Raw genomic sequence first — 9,104 nt, 5'->3', positions numbered from 1 at the left:
CAACAGAGAAGGACTGAGGCAAAATGAAGCCTGATCGCTTAACTGACTGTGTTCTAATGAGAACACAACATGACATGAGACCGAGTGGGAGAAATGGAAAGGAGGAAATGTTCTATAGCAATACTAGAAACAATGTCCTGCATGGAAAACAACTCCAGGAAACCAAATGAGCTACAGTGAATGTTCAGAACTTAATTGTGTTTTTGTTGACAATGCCTGAAGATTGTACTTTTAGTCATTTTGTTGAGAAGAAAAACCGGTGAGTTCAAACCGATGGAAACAACAAATCCCTCTTTAAGAAAAATAGACTGAGATACAGTCCTTTCAAAGAGAGAGGAACAGAAACTAATTTCACAAGTATCACTTCCTTCTATTATCTGTGTCAGTCACTTGTAACTGATCTCTGATCTCTCTACCATAACAGTCTGGAATGAAAACTGGTTTTCGAGTTTCCAATAAATGTTAGATAAGGTGCTTTGAGGAGCAGTTAAACCCTGACTATACATCCATGCTGTACATTTCTGAAATGGAGTATCCTTTTCTTGTTCCACATGATTATCCCTTTGAGTCCACCACCTCTTTCCTATGAGCTGGAGACAATACACCATCAGTCGGTGTATCAACCTGAACACAACATCAGTGTATCAACCTCAATACAACATCAGTATAACAACCTTAATACAACCTCAATACAACATCAGTGGAACAACCTCAATATAACATCAGAGTATCAACCTCAATACAACATCAGTGTATCAACCTCAACACAACATCAGTGTATCAACCTCAATACAACATCAGTGGAACAACCTCAATACAACATCAGTGGATCAACCTCAACACAACATCAGTGTATCAACCTCAATACAACATCAGTATAACAACCTCAATATAACATCAGTGGAACATTTACATTTACATTTCATTTAAGTCATTTAGCAGACGCTCTTATCCAGAGCGACTTACAAATTGGTGCATTCACCTTATGATATCCAGTGGAACAACCACTTTACAATAGTGCATCTAAATCTTTTAAGGGGGGGGGGGGGTGGTTAGAAGGATTACTTTATCCTATCCCAGGTATTCCTTAAAGAGGTGGGGTTTCAGGTGTCTCCGGAAGGTGGTGATTGACTCCGCTGTCCTGGCGTCGTGAGGGAGCTTGTTTCACCATAGGGGTGCCAGAGCAGCGAACAGTTTTGACTGGGCTGAGCGGGAACTGTGCTTCCTCAGAGGTAGGGTGGCCAGCAGGCCAGAGGTGGATGAGCGCAGTGCCCTCGTTTGGGTGTAGGGACTGATCAGAGCCTGAAGGTACGGAGGTGCCGTTCCCCTCACGGCTCCGTAGGCAAGCAGCATGGTCTTGTAGCGGATGCGAGCTTCAACTGAAAGCCAGTGGAGAGAGCGGAGGAGCGGGGTGACATGAGAGAACTTGGGAAGGTTGAACACCAGACGGGCTGCGGCGTTCTGGATGAGTTGTAGGGGTTTAATGGCACAGGCAGGGAGCCCAGCCAACAGCGAGTTGCAGTAATCCAGACGGGAGATGACAAGTGCCTGGATTAGGACCTGCGCCGCTTCCAACCTCAATACAACATCAGTGTATCAACCTCAACACAACATCAGTGTATCAACCTCAATACAACATCAGTATAACAACCTTAATACAACCTCAATACAACATCAGTGGAACAACCTCAATATATATATCAAAGTATCAACCTCAATACAACATCAGAGTATCAACGTCAATACAACATCAGTGTATCAACCTCAACTTCATAGAAGAGGTATCATTTCATATTTTTAAATGTAAGGTTGTCTAACTATACAAATACTTTTTGAGATCAACTGACACTAACCAAAGAGTTTATCAAATTGAACAACTCCTGTTTAATTTACGTGATCAGTGGAACAACCTTAATACAACATCAGAGCACCAACCTCAATACAACATCATAGCATCAACCTCAATACAACATCAGAGTACCAACCTCAATACAACATCAGTGGAACAACCGCAATAAAACATCAGTGTATCAACCTCAACACAACATCAGTGTATCAACCTCAACACAACATCAGAGTAACAACCTTAATACAACCTCAAAACAACCTTACTGTATCAACCTCATAATCTCAAAACAACCTGAGTGTATCAACCTCAATATAACTTCAGTACAACCTCAGCACATCAACCTCAATACAACCTCACTATATCAACCTCAACACAACCAATACAACTTTGGTGTATCAAAAACCGAAAACACCCAGGGAAGAAGAGGACAGATATACAGTGCCTTCAGAAAGTATTCACACCCCATAACTTTTTCCACATTTTCGTGTGTTACAGCCTGAATTTAAAATGGATTACATTTCCATTTTTTGTCACTGGCCTACTAACACTACCCCATAATGTCAAAGTGGAAATATGTTTTTCGAAATTGTTCCAAATTAATAAAAACTTAAAAGCTGAAATATCTCGAGTCAATAAGTATTCAACCCCTTCGTTATGGCAAGCCTAAAGAAGTTCAGGAGTAAACAGTTGCTTAACAAGTCACATAATAAGTTGCATGGACTCACTCTGTGTGCAATAATAATGTTTAACCTGTTGGGGCTAGGGGGCAGTATTTGCACGGCCGGATAAAAAACGTACCTGATTTAAACTGGTTACTACTCTTGCCCAGAAATGAGAAAATGCATATAATTAGTAGATTTGGATAGAAAACACTCTAAAGTTTCTAAAACTGTTTGAATGGTGTCTGTGAGTATAACAGAACTCATATGGCAGGCCAAAACCTGAGACGATTCCATACAGGAAGTGCCCTGTCTGACAATTTGTTATCCTTCTGTTGCATCTCTATCGAAAATACAGCATCTCTGCTGTAACATGACATTTTCTAAGGCTTCCATTGGCTCTCAGAAGGCACCAGAAAGTGGAATTACGTGTCTCCTGTCTCTGGGCGAGGAACAACAGGAGAAATTGTGAGTGGTCAGGCTGGGGACAGTGACACTGGAGATGCGCGTTTATGAGAATTCTAAAAAAAATTCTTTCAGCCTTTGAATGAATACAACGTCGCCCGGTCGGAATATTATCGCTATTTTACGAGAAAAATAGCATAAAAATTGATTTTAAACAGCGTTTGACATGCTTCGAAGTACGGTAATGGAATATTTAGAATTTTTTTGTCACGAAATGCGCTCGCGCGTCACCCTTCGGATAGTGACCTGAACGCACGAACAAAACGGAGCTATTTGAATATAACTATGGATTATTTGGAACCAAAACAACATTTGTTGTTGAAGTAGAAGTCCTGGGAGTGCATTCTGACAAAGAACAGCAAAGGTAATCCAATTTTTCTAATAGTAATTCTGAGTTTAGTGAGCACCAAACTTGGTGGGTGTCAAATTAGCTAGCCTGTGATGGCCGAGCTATCTACTCAGAATATTGCAAAATGTGCTTTCGCCGAAAAGCTATTTTAAAATCTGACACCGCGATTGCATAAAGGAGTTCTGTATCTATAATTCTTAAAATAATTGTTATGTATTTTGTGAACGTTTATCGTGAGTAATTTAGTAAATTCACCGGAAGTTTGCGGTGGATATGCTAGTTCTGAACATCACATGCTAATGTAAAGAGCTGGTTTTTGATATAAATTTGAACTTGATTGAACAAAACATGCATGTATTGTATAACATAATGTCCTAGGAGTGTCATCTGATGAAGATCATCAAAGGTTAGTGCTGCATTTAGCTGTGGTTTTGGTGTATGGAATGGAACTAAGCACAGGCAAAATCCTTGAGGAAAACCTGGTTCATTCTGCTTTCTACCAGACACTGGGAGATGAATTCACCTTTCAGCAGGACAATAACATAAAACACAAGGCCAACTCTACACTGGAGTTACTTACCAAGAAGAGTGAATGTTCCTGAGTGGCCAAATTATAGTTTTGATTTAAATCTACTTGAGAATCTATGGTAAGACCTGAAAATGGTTGTCTAGCAATGATCAACAACCAATATGAATACTTTTGAAAATAATAATGGACAGATGTTGCACAATCCAGGTGTGGAAAGCTCTCCAGAAAGACTCACAGCTGTAATCGATGCCAAAGGTGATTCTAACATGTATTGACTCAGGGATTTGAATACTAATCTAATCAATATACGTTAGTGTTTTGTTTTTCATGTATGTTTTACACATTTCCTAATTCTTCTTCCACTTTGACATTACATAGTATTGTGTGTAGATCGTTGACAAAAAAAAGACAATTTAATCAATTTTAATCTCACTTTGTAACACAACAAAATTTGGAAAAAGTCAAGGGGAGTGAATATTTTCTGAAGGCACTGTATCTATCTGATGGAACTACAGTGCACCTTACCTGTACCTTTCAACTTTAATTATAGCACTAAATGTATCAGTTATTGCCTGCATCAATGATAATTGAAGACAGACTGTCCCCGATACATGCTGCATCTTACAGAAGCAGTCAACAGTGCAATACAGCAGATCAAATATAATAGAATATAATATATATACAGTGGGGGAAAAAAGTATTTGATCCCCTGCTGATTTTGTACGTTTGCCCACTGACAAAGAAACGATCAGTCTATAATTTTAATGGTAGGTTTTTTTGAACAGCGAGAGACAGAATAACAACAAAAATATCCAGAAAAACGCATGTCAGAAATGTTATAAATTGATTTGCATTTTAATGAGGGAAGTAAGTATTTGACCCCCTCTCAATCAGAAAGATTTCTGGCTCCCAGGTGTCTTTCATACAGGTAACGAGCTGAGATTAGGAGCACACTCTTAAAGGGAGTGCTCCTAATCTCAGTTTGTTACCTGTATAAAAGACACCTGTCCACAGAAGCAATCAATCAGATTCCAAACTCTCCACCATGGCCAAGACCAAAGAGCTCTCCAAGGATGTCAGGGACAAGTTTGTAGACCTACACAAGGCTGGAATGGGCTACAAGACCATCGCCAAGCAGCTTGGTGAGGTGACAACATTTGGTGTGATTATTCGCAAATGGAAGAAACACAAAAGAACTGTCAATATCCCTCAGCCTGGGGATCCATGCAAGATCTCACCTCGTGGAGTTGCAATGATCATGAGAACGGTGAGGAATCAGCCCAGAACTACACGGGAGGATCTTGTCAATGATCTCAAGGCAGCTGGGACCATAGTCACCAAGAAAACAATTGGTAACACACTACTCCGTGAAGGGCTGAAATCCTGCAGCGCCCGCAAGGTCTCCCTGCTCAAGAATACATATACATGCCTGTCTGAAGTTTGCCAATGAACGTCTGAATGACTCAGAGGACAACTGGTGAAAGTGTTGTGGTCAGATGAGACCAAAATGGAGCTCTTTGACATCAACTCAACTCGCCGTGTTTGGAGGAGGAGGAATGCTGCCTATGACCCCAAGAACACCATCTCCACCGGCAAACATGGAGGTGGAAACATTATGCTTTGGGGGTGTTTTTCTGCTAAGGGGACAGAACAACTTCACCGCATCAAAGGACGGTGCCATGTACCATCAAATCTTGGGTGAGAACCTCCTTCCCTCAGCCAGGGCATTGAAAATGGGTCGTGGATGGGTATTCCAGCATGACAATGACCCAAAACACACGGCCAAGGCAACAAAGGAGTGGCTCAAGAAGAAGCACATTAAGGTCCTGGAGAGGCCTAGCCAGTCTCCAGACCTTAATCCCATAGAAAATCTGTGGAGGGAGCTGAAGGTTCGAGTTGCCAAACATCAGCCTCGAAACCTTAATGACTTGGAGAAGATCTGCAAAGAGGAGTGGGACAAAATCCCTCCTGAGATGTGTGCAAACCTGGTGACCAACTACAAGAAACATCTGACCTCTGTGATTGCCAACAAGGGTTTTGCCACCAAGTACTAAGTTATGTTTTGCAGAGGGGTCAAATACTTATTTCCCTCATTAAAATGCAAATCATTTTATAACATTTTTGACATGCGTTTTTCTGGATTTTTTTGTTGTTATTCTGTCTCTCACTGTTCAAATAAACCTACTATTAAAATTATAGATTGATCATTTCTTTGTAAGTGGGCAAACGTACAAAATCAGCAGGGGATCAAATACTTTTTTCCCCCACTGTATATATATATATTGTGGCAGACGGCAGGGAGAGGTGAGGGGAGTGGTAATTGAGGAGAGATAACTTGCAGGTAGCTGGCTCCACCCCCAAGCCTTATATGGACCTCCTACCCCAACGAGGAAAGGCAGTAGGTCGTTAAGCCAGGGACTGCTTGGGGATAAAGGAGGAAGCAGCCTGCACACAGGGGCAGAGGAGGAGCGAACCAAGAGCAACTGTCCCAGACCTGCTTTTTTCAACTCTCTAGAGACAGCAGGAGCGGTAGAGATACTCTGAATGATCAGCTATGAAAAGCCAACTGACATTTACTCCTGAGGTGCTGACCTGTTGCACCCTCTACAACCACTGTGATTATTATTATTTGACCCTGCTGGTCATCTATAAACATTTGAACATCTTGACCATGTTCTGTTATAATCTCCACCCGGCACAGCCAGAAGAGGACTGGCCACCCCTCATAGCCTGGTTCCTCTCTAGGTTTCTTCCTAGGTTCTGGCCTTTTCTAGGGAGTTTTTCCAAGCCATCGTGCTTCTACACCTGCATTGCATGCTGTTTGGGATTTTAGGCTGGGTTTCTGTACACCACTTTGAGATATCAGCTGATGTCAGAAGGGCTTTATAAATACATTTGATTGAGGTGATTGGTGCATTTCCCCCTCTTCCCCAGAGTACGATATCAGCTGATGTAAGAAGGGCTTTATAAATACATTTGATTGAGGTGATTGGTGCATTTCCCCCTCTTCCCCAGAGTACGATATCAGCTGATGTCAGAAGGGCTTTATAAATACATTTGATTGAGGTGATTGGTGCATTTCCCCCTCTTCCCCAGTGTACGATATCAGCTGATGTCAGAAGGGCTTTATAAATACATTTGATTGAGGTGATTGGTGCATTTCCCCCTCTTCCCCAGTGTACGATATCAGCTGATGTCAGAAGGGCTTTATAAATACATTTGATTGAGGTGATTGGTGCATTTCCCCCTCTTCCCCAGAGTACGATATCAGCTGATGTCAGAAGGGCTTTATAAATACATTTGATTGAGGTGATTGGTGCATTTCCCCCTCTTCCCCAGTGTACGATATCAGCTGATGTCAGAAGGGCTTTATAAATACATTTGATTGAGGTGATTGGTGCATTTCCCCCTCTTCCCCAGTGTACGATATCAGCTGATGTCAGAAGGGCTTTATAAATACATTTGATTGAGGTGATTGGTGCATTTCCCCCTCTTCCCCAGTGTACGATATCAGCTGATGTCAGAAGGGCTTTATAAATACATTTGATTGAGGTGATTGGTGCATTTCCCCCTCTTCCCCAGTGTACGATATCAGCTGATGTCAGAAGGGCTTTATAAATACATTTGATTGAGGTGATTGGTGCATTTCCCCCTCTTCCCCAGAGTACGATATCAGCTGATGTCAGAAGGGCTTTATAAATACATTTGATTGAGGTGATTGGTGCATTTCCCCCTCTTCCCCAGAGTACGATATCAGCTGATGTCAGAAGGGCTTTATAAATACATTTGATTGAGGTGATTGGTGCATTTCCCCCTCTTCCCCAGAGTACGATATCAGCTGATGTCAGAAGGGCTTTATAAATACATTTGATTGAGGTGATTGGTGCATTTCCCCCTCTTCCCCAGTGTACGATATCAGCTGATGTCAGAAGGGCTTTATAAATACATTTGATTGAGGTGATTGGTGCATTTCCCCCTCTTCCCCAGTGTACGATATCAGCTGATGTCAGAAGGGCTTTATAAATACATTTGATTGAGGTGATTGGTGCATTTCCCCCTCTTCCCCAGTGTACGATATCAGCTGATGTCAGAAGGGCTTTATAAATACATTTGATTGAGGTGATTGGTGCATTTCCCCCTCTTCCCCAGAGTACGATATCAGCTGATGTCAGAAGGGCTTTATAAATACATTTGATTGAGGTGATTGGTGCATTTCCCCCTCTTCCCCAGAGTACGATATCAGCTGATGTCAGAAGGGCTTTATAAATACATTTGATTGAGGTGATTGGTGCATTTCCCCCTCTTCCCCAGAGTACGATATCAGCTGATGTCAGAAGGGCTTTATAAATACATTTGATTGAGGTGATTGGTGCATTTCCCCCTCTTCCCCAGTGTACGATATCAGCTGATGTCAGAAGGGCTTTATAAATACATTTGATTGAGGTGATTGGTGCATTTCCCCCTCTTCCCCAGTGTACGAAAACCCCTAATTAACTTCCCCTTTGCATTCTTTTTGTTATTTTGTTATTGGAAACGTGGAAACGTGGAAACCCCACACCCTTGAAATGTATATCTAAAAGGGTACGCATTTCCAAGTGTGGATTAGTCTAATTTGAACAGTGTCACCTGGTTGTTTCATCACAGCTGGCGTTAGACTGTGAAAGGAGCTATGATCTGCATCGTGTTTAAACATACAGTTATCGCCACACTATAATTATACCACTTCACATTTAGCCTCAGGATACAGGCTGAACTTAAAGCACAGTGAAATGTTACATTTGAGATTCAATTCTGTGTTCAAATATAATCCGGTTACAGTCTAGGGCCCACAAACTCAACTCTGGTCCTCGAAGCCGGTACCACTGCATTTTTTTTTTGTTCCCCTCTGATCAGGGACTGATTTGTACCTGGGACACCAGGTACAGTATGTGTAATGTATTATCAGGTAGAACAGAACACCTCGTAGGGTAAGAGTTGAGTAACCACCTGGCTAGGGGATTTCATTCTAAATTATATTTCTTAAAATATTAAATACTATGACATTCAGCACAGTAAGAAAAGTAACACAGTTGGCTTTTATCATAATGAGGGATGCAGTATTTCTATACAGCAGTCATGAATCTGGAAGAACAAAAAAGACATACATTCTTTATGTTTGATGTTACCCTCCCCCACTGTACATAACACATAGTAAACACTTTGCAAACATGCACATTAATAAAATGTGCAGCGTGAGGCAGCAGAATACAAACT

General features: G+C 41.5%; 1 protein-coding gene across 1 annotated transcript in view; it reads right to left on the bottom strand.

The window, feature by feature from the left end:
- Positions 1-9,104, bottom strand: part of LOC115151165 (glutamate receptor-interacting protein 2) — a 433,702-nt gene that overhangs the window by 148,140 nt on the left and 276,458 nt on the right. The window lies entirely within an intron of this gene.

This window comes from Salmo trutta, chromosome 16, assembly GCF_901001165.1.
Source record: "Salmo trutta chromosome 16, fSalTru1.1, whole genome shotgun sequence".
NCBI lineage: Eukaryota > Metazoa > Chordata > Actinopteri > Salmoniformes > Salmonidae > Salmo > Salmo trutta.
This window is presented reverse-complemented; position numbering and strand designations above follow the sequence as displayed.